Source organism: Lampetra planeri, chromosome 31 (genome assembly GCF_965212315.1).
Source record: "Lampetra planeri chromosome 31, kcLamPlan1.2.h2, whole genome shotgun sequence".
Lineage (NCBI taxonomy): Eukaryota > Metazoa > Chordata > Hyperoartia > Petromyzontiformes > Petromyzontidae > Lampetra > Lampetra planeri.
In genome coordinates, this window is record NC_136137.1 from 6,630,675 (window position 1) to 6,645,828 (window position 15,154).

The 15,154-nt window shown below is 47.4% G+C and overlaps 1 protein-coding gene across 1 annotated transcript in view; it reads left to right on the forward strand.

Annotated features, from left to right (window-relative positions):
- Nucleotides 1-1,077: 1,077 nt before the first annotated feature.
- LOC144729159 (transmembrane protein 198-like) overlaps nucleotides 1,078-15,154 on the forward strand; it is a 41,789-nt gene continuing 27,712 nt past the window's right edge. Inside the window, exon 1 of the mRNA XM_078609147.1 lies at nucleotides 1,078-1,265. The gene's annotated coding sequence lies outside the window, so the exon portion shown is untranslated. The remainder of the gene's footprint in view (nucleotides 1,266-15,154) is intronic.

Here is a 15,154-nt window from a genome sequence, read left to right on the forward strand (position 1 = left end):
CAAGAGGAGGGGTGATAAAGAGAGAGACACACACAGATAAGGAGGTAACACAGGGGCCTGAGAGGAATTAGCTCTAAGTCGATTTGATTTGTTGCACGGGTGATCACGTTTAGCCAGTTTCTCGGCTATTACACAAGTGAGGTCCGTGGTGCCGTGAGCACAACAACACAACCACGAACACCACCGAAATCGCAGCTGAACGAGTGCAGACAGGGAGGGAGGGCCCTTTAGGAATATTGCACACAACTAATGGGCAGGGAGTGAAGAGGACGGAGTGAGAGGAGAAGTGGGAGGGAGGGAGGGAGCATTGCAAGACAAAGGGAGGGAGGTGACTGAGTGGGCCGGGTTGGGTTCTCGAAAAGGGGAGGGACTTTAGTGGGAGCCAGGGGGGAGGGAGGGGGGAGCCAGGGGGAGCCAGGGGGGAGGGACGGGGGAGCCAGGGGGGAGGGACAGGGGAGCCAGGGGAGGGCCGGGGGAGCCAGGGGGAGGGACGGGGGAGCCAGGGGAGGGCCGGGGGAGCCAGGGGGAGGGACGGGGGAGCCAGGGGGAGGGACGGGGGAGCCAGGGGGAGGGACGGGGGAGCCAGGGGAGGGCCGGGGGAGCCAGGGGAGGGCCGGGGGAGCCAGGGGGAGGGACGGGGGAGCCAGGGGAGGGCCGGGGGAGCCAGGGGGAGGGACAAGGGAGCCAGGGGGGGACGGGGGAGCCAGGGGGGAGGGACGGGGAGCCAGGGGGAGGGACGGGGGAGCCAGGGGAGGGACGGGGGAGCCAGGGGGAGGGACAAGGGAGCCAGGGGGGAGGGACAAGGGAGCCAGGGGGGAGGGCCGGGGGAGCCAGGGGGAGGGACGGGGGAGCCAGGGGGGAGGGGCAGGGGAGCCAGGGGGAGGGACGGGGGAGCCAGGGGGGAGGGACGGGGGAGCCAGGGGGAGGGACAGGGGAGCCAGGGGGGGGGGCAAGAGAGCCAGGGGGAGGGGAAAGAGAGCCAGGGGGAGGGGCAAGAGAGCCAGGGGGGAGGAGCCAAGAGAGCCAGGGGGGAGGGACTCACGCAGGAAAAGGGGAGGTGGCAGAGTGAGTGGGGAGGCTGCGCGGGGCTTCGAGGCGGACAGAGCGACGCTCGCTCCGCCACGGGTCGCTCTGTCGAGGAAAGCCTCCGGCACCCCTCACCACCTCCATCGCCTCCAGCAGAAGCTCACGGGTCCCACTGAAGGCTCTGGTTCGACCCCCGACGTCGCCGTGGAAGGATGCAAGGCACCGAGGTCCCGGCACAGGTGAGAGGACGAAGGGGGAGGGGAGTCGAACCCGTCTCGTTGCTGTGCAAAGGTTGACTTGTGTGAAACGTCTCTGTGCCGTGTACACAATACAGTGCAGGGGATACGCGTGTGGTGTTTTTATGTTGGGTGTGGGTTTAGTAGCCTTGTTAGTGCTGTCAAATCTAGTTGTGTGTGTTAGTCGTGAATGAGCATGATCAATCCACTGCTGGCCTGGATGTACAGCACGCGTGTTGTGTGTAACATGTAGTATGGCACTTTGCGTTTGTGTAGCTTAAGTCTCTGTGTGTTACCTGTGTGTGGATTGTCTCTGTGTGTGTTACCTGTGTGTGTGTGCACGTTATGCAACGCTTGCATCGATAACCAATATTCTACGGTATTGATACGTTACCAATGTGTTTGCGTTACCTGTGTAGGTTATAACTGTGCCGTATGTTACTTGGGCGTGTGTGGGTTATGAAACTTGCATGCAATATACTCGATACAATGCATCACAGTAATGCTTGTGTTACATGTGTGTTGATTATACCGATGAAGTTGGCTGTAGCTATATAGATTATATATATATAAATATCGATTCTATGTATATATAGATCATAGCAACACATGCAACACAAAGAGGTGACGCTATTGCTGTCAATGGATGAATGAATACAGCACTCACTTGTGTACAGCTGACAGGTACTGTGTACATACTGTGTGTACATACCGTGTGTACATACTGTGTGTACATACCGTGTGTACACAGTGTGTACATACTGTGTGTATTGTGTGTACACGCTGTATGTACACACTGTATACACACAGTGTGTACACACAGTACATACAGTGTGTACACACTGTGTACACACTGTGTACACACTGTGTGTACACACACTGTATACACACAGTGTGTACACACAGTACATACAGTGTGTACACACTGTGTACACTGTGTGTGTACACTAGGTACTGTGTGTACTGTGTGTACGCGCTGTGTGTACTGTGTGTACGCCCTGTGTGTACTGTGTGTACGCCCTGTGTGTACTGTGTGTACACTGTATGTACTGTGTGTACGCGCTGTGTGTACTGTGTGTACACTAGGTACCGTGTGTACTCTGTGTACGCGCTGTGTGTACACGCTGTGTGTACACACTGTATGCACTGTGTGTACACACTGTATGTACTGTGTGTACACACTATGTACTGTGTGTACACACTGTATGTACTGTGTGTACACACTGTATGTACTATGGGTACACACTGTATGTACTGTGTGTACACACTATGTACTGTGTGTACACACTGTATGTACTGTGTGTACACACACTATGTACTGTGTGTACACGCTGTGTGTACTGTACACGTACTCTGTATGTACACTGTGTGTACTGTGTGTACACTGTAGGTACTGTGTGCACACGCTGTGTGTACTGTGTGTACACACTGTAAGTGTTGCGTGTGTACGCGCTGTGTATGTACACTACACGATAACTCCTCTAATCCGCGTTCAATACGGTCGAGGGAACAACATCACGGATCCTATAATCCGCGGGGGGGGGGGTTAAATCGCGGATAATAAGATGAATTTACCACGCAACTCTCTCTTATCCGCAAATAAACCCGTGACTCGTACGTTATGGGTAAAATCGCGGTTTATCGCGGATAATAGGAAGAAATATCCCCGGATAATGAGTTAATAGTACAGCACACCGATTGTGTTGGAGAGCAAATCTACAAGATTCACAAATCTGTCTGTCCGCCTGATGATGCTAGTTGTAATTACTGGCGAAACGTCGTACTCGGATTGTAAATGTCGTGGGTTCACTCTCCAACACACCGATTAGTGCTGTACTAGTAACGAATTGTCACGTTTCGTTTACGAGACAACCTTTACTAATTGGCTGTGTCGGGTGGTGGCGGGTTTAACGACACATTCATATGTACGCGATTTAACCCCGAAAAAAACCCTATATTCTGGATGTTACCTATGTGTTGGCTATCCAATACATGTGTGTTTATTGAACACCATCTTGTGTTACCTATGTGTGTGTGTATGTGTTTGGGGGCACACTTGTTTGTATAGCACATACAATAATGCTGTCTTGGTGTGTGTGCGTGTGATCATTTGGACTACACACCATTTCTGAACGTCAGTACTGTATATCCGCTGTTGTGTAGAGAACCCCAATGTTTATTGTCTTGTCTGTTTATTTTCTCCGTTTTTGCGTGGCATAGACAATACGGGGCTGTGTACCTTGGCTCAAGGCGTGAACCCGCACCTGGGAGCGTATTGGCTGTCTCTGCATTACAATGTGTCGGCTGGACGCGTGTCCTTTTGTTACCTTGTGTGTTGGCCATAAAGAATTGACAATACTTATTCAATAGGTGTTAGGGTGTTTGTTGCTACCCGTGTCTGCTGGCTTTACTGGTCTATGTTTATTGTGCCTGTGTGTTTTGACAATTTATATTCGGTGTATGTTGCACGTACGAACATTGAACTTCTTTCACGCCGTACGTAGCCGATCGTGCTAATCGGATGTGCGTACTGTATTTTACCTGTGCATTGGCTATGCCTATGCAGAAGAGGTCTTCATGTTGGCTGTAAGGACACATCAATAGAAGGGATTATGCCTCGTGGTCAAGTCTGGTGATGGAATGACTGCCAAAGGAGAGACCATGTCTGAGAGGACGGACCACACAGGTGATGAAGCGATGAAAGAGAGAACGGTCTGTTAGAGATCACATTGGGAAAGTCTGCATCTAGCAGTGGATAGATTATGGCTGGTGATATATGTCAAACCATTATCAGTTCCTACGTTATTACAGGCTAATTCAGACCTTAGCGGTCACTCCGTGCCCTTATAAATCTCAATGTTCACCCCTACAAAGTGTCTGTATTACCTGTGGGCTAACTGTATCTGTATCTCCTACATGTACAGTATGTGGAGTGAATTTCCTGTTTTACCTGTGTATGTGTACTTCAAGTTTAATTTATTTAACAATACTGCAGTAAGCATTGCAGTGTTTCGGTATATCAGCTCAAGGTACTTACATGAATGTGTGTGTGTGCACCGACTGTCATCACTACAGACCAGTGGTTCCCAACCATTCTGGCTGCCAAATCAGTCAAAAATCTGGTGTTTGACAAAAAGAAAATCGCATCTGCACCAGTTCCGCAAACCACTTCCGTCATAACCTTGCAGACACTAGAGTAATCTGTGGAGCACAGGTCGGGAACCACTGCACTATACGATACAATTTACATAGTAGAGTGACAGTATTTTCTATGTACATTACGCCATTATGTTTAAATGACTCTTATTGGGTTTATACTTTGCAATCATCACCCCATTACTGGCAGAAAATTTCCCAGGTCACTCTTGTGCATGAGATTCATCCTGAGTTCTCACTTGGTTAAACAAAATAAACAAAAAATTTTACATCATCACTGTCAGTCGTATTTGCAATCCACTGCAGTAGTCTGAGAACTGAATTATCTGTATTGTAATTTTTCTGGAATATCTCTCAAAGTGCATTAATATGTGTACTCAATTTGTCTATGTGCAGGATGGTGATCACATAGTACATGCATTGCACAATTACACTCATACTTGATGTGTAAGCCCTTTGTCCTCATCACATATCAATATAACTGAGTGTAGTGCATGTGTGTCACACATTGTTCATCTCCCCCAAAACGATGGTTTATATTAAACTGCATCGGACCTGTGGCAGATGTGGCTAAATCCTGCACTCGTTAAACCATGGATCTCAAAGTAAAACCACACTGCCAGCTTCCATCATTCGCTGGCAGAATTTCAGATATTCACCAGGCCACTCATGAAGCCATCCGTTGACTCGCTCGCCAATCTTGGGATAAACATATAAACATAGCTCATCAACTCCCTGCGATATGAAAGAAGAAGCGTGCACCTCATTAAACATGTAAAATATTAACCTGCGCGGTTTACACGTCCCATCATAAAATATGCAGTGTGTGTGTGTGTCGCCTGCACGATGCGCGTGTGTTAGTGTCATTGTGCTTTCATCTCTGTCGAATCATTAAATCCCAGCGACTTCCATCTTAGGGCGTGTGGCCTCTCACCAACATCTGTCACCGAGACCTCGAGCTCATTTTTCATCGTTTGGCCAGATGCACAAGCGACTGTTTACCGCACTTGCTTGTCGTGGCAAGTCGACCGTTGCCGCGTTCGCAGTTCCAGCGCGTATGCCGCTGTGTGGCGGTTATGCCGCCACAGAGACCTCTTTGTTTGGTCAGGACCACAGCTGCGCCTTGCTGATGATGCCCAAGAGGTGTTAGCATGTGTTTGCGGTGGCCTCAATTAACTAAACACAGCGTAATTGGAAATTGTCATGTATTTGCAAAGGGCAGTTCGGCAAAATCTATTGTTGTACTTATGCGTATATTCTCCCTGAATTCGCCAACCCGCATTGGCCAGCATGGTGAAGTGTGGTCTAATCACTCATATGACATGTGGAGGCCTTAACCGGCAGTGGATTAACAAAGGGGATCAATTACTGGTGACTTAACTGTGAAAACAGTTCTTATAATAAGATAACATTTCTCCCATTTCTGGGTCACTCTTATTTCATACAAATATTTAGATAATAACGTGCTATTCTGTGGATAATAGGACAGAATTCTGCATGGATCAATTTGGTTGCATCGGACCATGTAATAAGTATACATATAAGAGGAGTCTCAATGTATATCTGTGTTGCACTTGACAGCGTGAAATTAGGTGCATCTCTTCTAGGTCAGCTTGGCCGAAAGCTACCGTACACCTCTGCCCCCCCCCCCATCTCTTGTCCAGCGGGTCTTGAGATATGGCTGTACTGTGTTGAGGGGCTTTAGACATTCCAATTGCATATTACTAGCATCGGCACTCGAGAGACAAAGCCAGCTGGGAAGTGTGTGGTCTTCGCCACAAAACCCTCTGGTGTATGATTCCAGTCTTCGTAGGCCCTCACCAATAGCACTTACCCATAAATGGGCTAGTTAGGCTGAAAATGGCCTTTTTGTGGGCTTAAATTCTGACATGTTTAAGTTGGCAGTGTCTTTTAGCACACTGTATTTATATGGCTGATCCTTTGTGCTTCGAATTTGGCTTTTTTTAGCGTAACCTTGTAACAACGTCTTGGTTAGAGGAATAATTAACGGGCTTGACAACGGGAAAGCCTCGAGGCGGCTTTGTCATGGAATACTTTGTTTCCATGAAACAAAGTTTGCAGTGCCAGGCTGACCTGACATGGTCAACAAATGACTCCTCGTCTCCATATGAACTGCACAGCCCATTCCAATGTCTTCGTCGTCTTTCCCTCCCCACTGTGGCCTAGTAATTGAGCCAGTTAAGGCACATTTTTTTGCAGCCAGAAATCTAGGGGAAGTTGTGGTGGGTGGAAGATGTTGAAATGTAATTAAATTTATGTTTTGTAAAGAATTTTTTTTAAAGCTTCTTACTTAAAAAATAGTCTCATTTACTTCGGGGTGGTGGACCAGTTCACAGACTTAATTCAATGACGTGTTGCGTTTCATCAGTTGTGATTGGATTGAAGGTTTTCGTTAGGTGTTTTTTTTTTTAACACTGCAGGTGGGGCGGTGGAGTGGCTGCAGTGGTGATGTGAACACGTCAGGTACAAAATAGGAAAAATAATAATTTACACCCCTTTGTCTGTCCGCTGTTGGATGAGGGCCGCCCAGCACCCTGCCAGCCGAAGGGGGTTGTATGAAAATACTACACGATGCTGACCTGTGTGGGTTGGTGCAGACGGGGAGCATAGACGCCGGAGCGTGGAGTACAATACAACAGTGGATTTTACTACACTCCCCTTTGCTGCCCATCACATAGTCCGATGAAAATCTGATAGTGGGATGGTGGTCACCCCATCCAGGCACTATGCAGGCACAAACCTCTGCTTAGCTTCGGAGATCTGAAGAGATTGTGGTGCATTCGAAGAGGTTTTGATCAGAGGTATGATTTGCATAAATAGAAAATAATGTATATTCTGTGAGTTCAGAATCAAGCTTAATAGGTGAATTTAATTGTTAGAAAATCACGTAGGAAGTTACACTCTACCAGTTCAGCAAAGGTTAATACTGTTCTCATTGAGGCGGATGTAAATGTGGTCAATTGCAGTCACGTAAAAATAACTTTATTTCTTTATAAAAAAAAAACGCTGCCCTTTTTCATGTAATTTGGAAAATTCACAGAAGTGGTCAAAGTAGCATGCTTTTATCACTGACTAAGTTTACAGATGTGATAGAAAGTACTTGGAGACTCTTAAGCACATTCTTATCCCATGATGGGTTTTTTCCTTTTTTTTACTGCGCTGCAGTAATTTTAAAATTAACCTTTAAATGAAATGAATTACGTAAGATGATTTTTATTCCATTTATGTTACAATTGTGCTTTCAGCATCATGTCACGAGGTGAAGACATTTTCACTCGTAACTCTGCCGTGATCAATGTTATTACCACCATGTGTCAGAGGTTTTGGATGATGGAATTACACAACTATTTTTAAATCCACTTTTTCTATATCCCAACTAGAGTAAAACTTTTTTAATACCCTACAAAATGTATTTGTCATGTGTAAAAACAACCGATTGTTTTAGTTCCCAAATCTTGACAGGGTCAAAACACATTCCTGCGGAGGGAGCTGGTAGGAACGTTGGGTTGCTCGGTCAATGGCCAGGGTCAACGGCGGCGTGGTGTATTCCGCAAATATGGCCGACTGTGAGGGCGGGCACAAGCCGGCGTGAGTAGGTTAAACGTTGAGTTTTATAAGGGCACCACGGGGTGACCAGCCCCATCCCCACCCAGCCCCACCCCTCCCACCCAACCCCACCCTCCTCACCCAGCCCCTCCCCACCCAGCCCCACCCTCCCCACTCAAGCCCCTCCCCACCCTCCCCTCTCCACCCAGCCCCACCCCTCCCATTTTTTGATGCAGGACGGACGGACACAATAATCCCCTGTGGGCTGGTGTAACCAGGAGGTTCCTACCAGTATTATTTTTTTATGCGATGTTACCTTTGTGCAATCTAGTGATGACTGAGTTAAAACCGTCCGCTCCACTCCACTTGAGAACCTGGTTTAATTTCAGCAGTGTCAGCCCTCGGTGTCTTTGATCTCTGAGCCACTGAGTCATCTCCATTGGCTCTCTTCCTCTTTTTAAAGAATTGAAGGCTTTCCTGAATCCCTTCCGCCACAGTGGCTGCTGCTGTTGATGACGTTAACATTTGGGCAGGTGGAATTACAGGTGATGCTATCTGTAAGTTGGGAATGTTCTCCATGGGTTTGTTTGCTGGCCTGTGCAAGGAATGGAGTGTACCTGCAGAAAATCCCACAAACTCTGGCACCTTTACAAATACAGCCTGCCAGAAACCTACTTGCTGTACTGCCCCACCCTCCCATCTCTAGAGGGATCACTGCTTCATTGCCAGTAGCTGGTGTCACACACGACATCATCATTTCCCCACCAGCTAAAATCGGTGATTCGGAGTGGTCATTTCTATGTGATCAACCAACCCTATATCCGTGTCGTTAGATTCACATGAGGGTTGGGCCTGTGCCGACCTGATACCAGATACGGACCTCAACCGCAGTTCGCACGGAGGCCAGCCACGTGAGACGTAACACTTGGAAACGGCCCTCAAATGGCATTTATCCACCGCTCCGTGCGTAAACATGCGGGCCTGTTATATTCAGCCAGCCCTGAGTAAGGAAAAAAGTTCCCCAACCCTGATTTAGACAAAGGTGTTGGTTGGTCTCCACTTCGCGGGCTGAAAATATACGTGACTCTCGCGGGAATTGAACCTACGACCTTGGCATTAATAGCACCGCACTCCCAACCGACCGAGCTTAAACGTGTGCAACTGTTCTTTGACCCCCGCCACCTCCAATTACATCCCTGCTCCCTCCTCCCCTGTGCCCTGGGTGTGACAGGTGTTTCAGCAGGAGGACTGCATTTGTGATGGACAGCGTGGGGGGGGGGAGATCCTGGCAGGAGGGGTAGGGAGTACGCCGCGGAGATGGGAGAGAGTTGGCAGGGTGGCGTCAAAGGGGTCGCATATTTGCAGCTACCTTACACCCCTCACCTGCTGTGTGATTTGGCAGAACACAACCCCTGAGACCGGGGCAATACTATTCCCCTGCCGTCTGTCTTTTCATAGAGGTGGGGGTGAGAAGGAGCGAAGGTTGATGCATTGCAAGCTTTACGAGAGAGCACGAGCCCATTTGACGTAGCGGTGTGTTTAGTGTTGGCACCGCGTGTCGTTCCGTGAGATGTGCGACGTTTCGCTTGGCCTCATGCGAGCGAAACGTCCGGCAAGCATGCCGATCGACATAACTAAGAGCGGTTGCTGCGTGGGTTAATTTTTTTTCACTGCTGTGCCCCGTTCCAGCTCTTTTCCGATGCGTTTTTTTAGTCGTGCCGCGTGTTGTTGGGCGGCACGGTGCTGGTTGTTTCGCTTCCAACTCGTGGAGCATCATCAGCCTGTGGGCCTTTTGGGAGCCATTGTTTTCCAACAGCTTTTAAGTTGAGCAGCAATCTTTGGTCCCATTTTGCGGTGGGGCCAAAATTATTTCAAAGTTATGCAATTTCAATGCACAAGCAAAGCCAGGTTGCATAGCACGAGGGGTCCTTTCTGGATACAGTTTTAAAGTGTCCCTTACTGGCATGAGTGAAATCTTCAACATTATATACCCATATAAGTTGAAAATTTTACCTTTTCATTCAAAAGAGGAAGGCTGGGAGGGGTGACATCTTTGCAAGTGAATACCAGGATTATCATTTTTATTACTACACTTGTTTTCCCAGAAAAGCCCTCGTGACAAATTTTTTAATGAGGGTCCTGTCAAGTTTTTGCTATAGAGGGTAACAAGTACGATGCATTTCCCAACTGAGTAATTTTCAGATGGATTTTTTTTATCTTGGCAAATTTAGACCACGATGCTGGCACACGATGGCCTACTCTTTCGAATGTCGTCACGGAATCTTTAACGTCCACCATGAAGCAGACACCCGCAGTATTAAGGGCTCCACGGTGGCGAGATGTTAACTACCTTGCCTGGTTTACAGGAGGTTGTGGGTTTGATCGCGACCCTGACACCTGCTGTATATTTGGAGTTTGCATGTTTTCCCCGAAGTTGCGTGGATTTTTCTCCGGGTCCTCTAGTGTTTCCCTCCACATTTAGAATCAACATGCGTTTAGAGTAGTTGGATGCTTTAAATTTGCACATGATAAGCCACTTCTTTGAGCTATCATTGGTGGCCAGGTCACTTATGAAAAATGAAATAGTTTATAGTTTAGTTGTATGCATCCCTTTTAACTGCCCAACACACGGCAATCCCATCCAATGCTTTATTCTTGATGGAATGTCATGTGATTGTCATCTGGTTAAGGCTCAGAGCTCAGCATCATGAAAACCTCAGAGCTGAGCTGAGCCAGGTGAAAACACCTCTGAAAAGATAGTGAAACTCTCTATCGGAGCCCCTATGAATTATTCATCCTATTATAAACGCATTCACATACGAGTTGCCCATAATTGGTCTCCCAGAAAGACTAAATTCCTCCTATTATCTGGAGCTTCTGCATGGATAACAGAGTGACTTGGAAAGTAGCCACAAATTCAACATTCTCCACCCTTATCAACAAATAAAGAGTCCCCGGGACGTGATATTCTATGCATGTTAGATGTATCTCATATATACATGTTAGATGTATCTAACATGTATATATGAGGAGTGGACCTGAAAGGGGGTGTAAAATGAATCTCACTATTTGTGTTTATGTGCACTGTATTTCATGGATAAAATAATAGATATACAACAGTAATTTTCAGGGATCAATGACGATTGTAGCATCTGCCACTTCTAATCGTATAGGAGGAATTTCACTTGTCCTTCCCCCGCACCTCCAATGAGCACGGTTGGCTACGTACTGTGCGAAAGAAGTTTAAACAAACATGCATTTCACTGTTATTGTTCCGATGTTGGATGGAATCTTGTGCAGTTGTTGATGACGGAGATAAGGCTATCAATTATTCTACGCTTGAAACTATACGGTTTAATTTAGAATGAGTGGAACCTTGGGATTTGAATCTGGGATCTTAGCCGTTTTGGCTCGGTGCTCTGACAAGGCTGTTAGTATCATCCCCCCTGACTCACATTATTGCCTGAGGGTCGGCGAGCCAGACCAAAGCCGCTTTAAGATGTTAAGAGATTCATTGGTAATACTGCAGGCTCAGTGATTTAGAGAAAAGCACTGTCAGGATTCATCTTCTTGGTTCTTTGGGTAAACATCTTCTTAGGTTTTTTCGGTAAAGTCACGTAGAAAGTAAAATAAAATAAAAACAAAAATCACGACGTTTCGGAGGCAACACAAGTCTCCGTCATCAGGTGGGACCGTCACAGCCAGATTAGCTGTATCAAGTGAGGCAATGATTCAAGATGTAATCCCTTAAAAGCGAGTTGAGGGGGGAGGGAGAGGGAGGGGGGAGCTCATCAGACTATGGTAGCCAATGAAAGGAACGTATCGGGAGGGAGGGGGGGCGAGGCCAAAAGGGTGGGCGATGGACGTGGAAGCGCTTGTGCGCAAGCGGCCAATTACTGCACACGCCAACACAATGGAGCGATTGTGCGCAAGCGGCCAGCCACTGCACCCGCCAACACAATGGGCAGAGAGGAGGAGGGGAGGTCTAATACACATGATAGACAAAAGAACGAAAATGATGATGGGTACAAACTTAGGGGGAGCTCATCAGACTATGGTAGCCAATGAATGGAACGTATCGGGAGGGAGGGGGGGCGGGGGGGGGGCGAGGTCAAAAGGGTGGGCGACGGACGTGGAAGCGCTTGTGCGCAAGCGGCCAATTACTGCACACGCCAACACAATGGAGAGAGAGGGGGAGGGGGGGTCTGATACACATGATAGACAAAAGAACGAAAATGCCCATGTTTATACCAATGCTGGCTGAACAATGAAGAGAGTACTGTTAAAATAACTGGGGATGTTAACACTCGGTAAAGTACAGTAAAATAGTGCCTGTCAGATAAGATGGTCCAAAAAATTTGTGATTAAGTCTTTTTTGCGTGGTTGATAACATCTTTCCAATGATTACTAAGTTTGTACCCATCATCACGGTTGAAATTATGTCTGTGTTTGTATATTTGTATGGCTTCGTGTACAAACCTTTGATGGTAGCCGGGAGGTTTGCAGAGAACCTTGGTCTCGGAAAAGACAATTTCATGAGAGCCCACCGAGTTGTAGCAATGATCGGCCACGGCAGAAGAATCAGTTCTGCCGTGTTTCAGATCTGACTTGTGCTCGCGGACACGATCAGAAACATGACGTTTCGTTTCTCCAATGTAGCAATCACCACAAATGCAACTCAATTTGTAGACTCCAGGATACTGTAAGTCAGGAACGACATCCTTCACAGATGGAATCAGATCACGGATTTTATGCACTGTACTGAATCGGACTTGGATCTTATGTTTGTTCAGTTATTTTAACAGTACTCTCTTCATTGTTCAGCCAGCATTGGTATAAACATGGGCATTTTCGTTCTTTTGTCTATCATGTGTATCAGACCCCCCCTCCCCCTCTCTCTCCATTGTGTTGGCATGTGCAGTAATTGGCCGCTTGCGCACAAGCGCTTCCACGTCCGTCGCCCACCCTTTTGGCCTCGCCCCCCCCCCGCCCCCCCCTCCCTCCCGATACGTTCCATTCATTGGCTACCATAGTCTGATGAGCTCCCCCTAAGTTTGTACCCATCATCATTTTCGTTCTTTTGTCTATCATGTGTATTAGACCTCCCCTCCTCCTCTCTGCCCATTGTGTTGGCGGGTGCAGTGGCTGGCCGCTTGCGCACAATCGCTCCATTGTGTTGGCGTGTGCAGTAATTGGCCGCTTGCGCACAAGCGCTTCCACGTCCATCGCCCACCCTTTTGGCCTCGCCCCCCCTCCCTCCCGATACGTTCCTTTCATTGGCTACCATAGTCTGATGAGCTCCCCCCTCCCTCTCCCTCCCCCCTCAACTCGCTTTTAAGGGATTACATCTTGAATCATTGCCTCACTTGATACAGCTAATCTGGCTGTGACGGTCCCACCTGATGACGGAGACTTGTGTTGCCTCCGAAACGTCGTGATTTTTGTTTTTATTTTATTTTACTTTCTACGTGACTTTACCGAAAAAACCTAAGAAGATGATTCCTTGCAGTCACGAAAGCTTCAAATCTAGAATCTTTGGGTAAAGTCGCTTCTACGTGACTTTACCGAAAGAACCAAGAAGATGAATCCCTGCAGTCACGAAAACACTGTCAGGATGTTTAAGGTTTAGCGTTAATGTTTGAGGCTCATTTCAAGCCAGAATAATACGACTGGGAAGCTTATGATTCATTGTTCACGTCTGAGTCTCCAGACTATAAAGGGCTCTGTGGCTGCATGTGGTTCAGTTTTAATTGCTGACACTCGGTGAATATAACAACAAAGCATTTAAGATTTAAAAAAAATCATAAATACATTTCTAACTTCAATAGGCAGAGAAACACCATGCTTATCGTTCTGATGTGCATTGATTTTATTCTAACCACATGTGCAGTAGTGGATTAATCATGGCTAATGTTCGTGAAATTCCTCATGACCTTACTGTGCAAAGAAAAAAACCCTCTATTGTGTGCAGATGTCTTCATATTTGTATCTATTTGCAGATAAATGGAGTAGCAACAAATGCATCCTATTGTCTGCGTGTGTCATGGATAACCACGTGGGTAAGAATATATGTATTTTTTCACGGACGGGCGTATATGCTGGGATTTGTCAATAGCATCTCCCATACAGAGGTGCATTAGAGACTTTTCACTCCACTACGGTTTATGACATACACCTTAATACCCCAGTCGTTTAGACATAAATTAACCTGGAGTGGCAGTGTGAAAATGCAGGAGTTTCAAATGTCTTGCCTATTTCGGTCTCCAATAAATCACAGTAAACTAGATTGCTCAGCAAAACGTGGGGTGTGGGAGTGTGTGCGTGTGTGTGTGATATCAGATGTGGGGAGCGGTAGTGTAGCGGTTAGCGCACTGCGCTACGAACCCGGCGACCCGAGTTCGATTCCCGCTCACGGCCAACACCAGTGACGATTATCTGAACCGGTCCCGGGCCTCCCCTAGGTCGACTCAGCCTCAAATGTGTACCTGGTGCGGTGTGTAGTGAAACATCGTCACTAGGGAGACAAAGGCGGTCAGGCGTGGTGCTGGCCACCCACCCCCTCGTGTGCCGTGCCGGCCTTCATAGGTGCTCGCTAACAGCACTTGCCCCTACAGTCTGTTAAGGCTATACGGGGGATCTTTGTCTTTATCCTTGTGATATCATATAGGGGTTTCATGCGCATGTCAGGGGGTGTGGCGCGTTAGCACATCGAGCTACCATCCCAGCCATCCAGATTCGATTTCCAGCCGAGCACAGACTCCCCCACCCCCCCCGTGTCAATCCGGTGTGAACCGCCACTAGGTTGACTTAGCTTTAACAAAAAACAAAAGCAACTACTATTTTTATTTTACCAAGTAAGGCCCACTGAGCTATATAGCTCTTTTTTTACAGAAGCGACCTGTCCACAAATGATAACTCAACGAAGTCGATTTTTCACGTGGAAATGTACAGCAGGCAAACCGCTCTGAATGCATATTAATTCTAAACGTGGAGGGGAAAACCAGAGGACCCGTAGAAATATCCACGCTACCACAAGGAGAGAGACATGCAAACTCCAAATATACAGGCTTCAGGGTCGGGATCGAACCGGTATGCCAGGCGAGGTAGTTAACATCTCGCCACCGTGGCACCTTCTACTACACTACGTGGCAGGAGATATATTTTAGAAG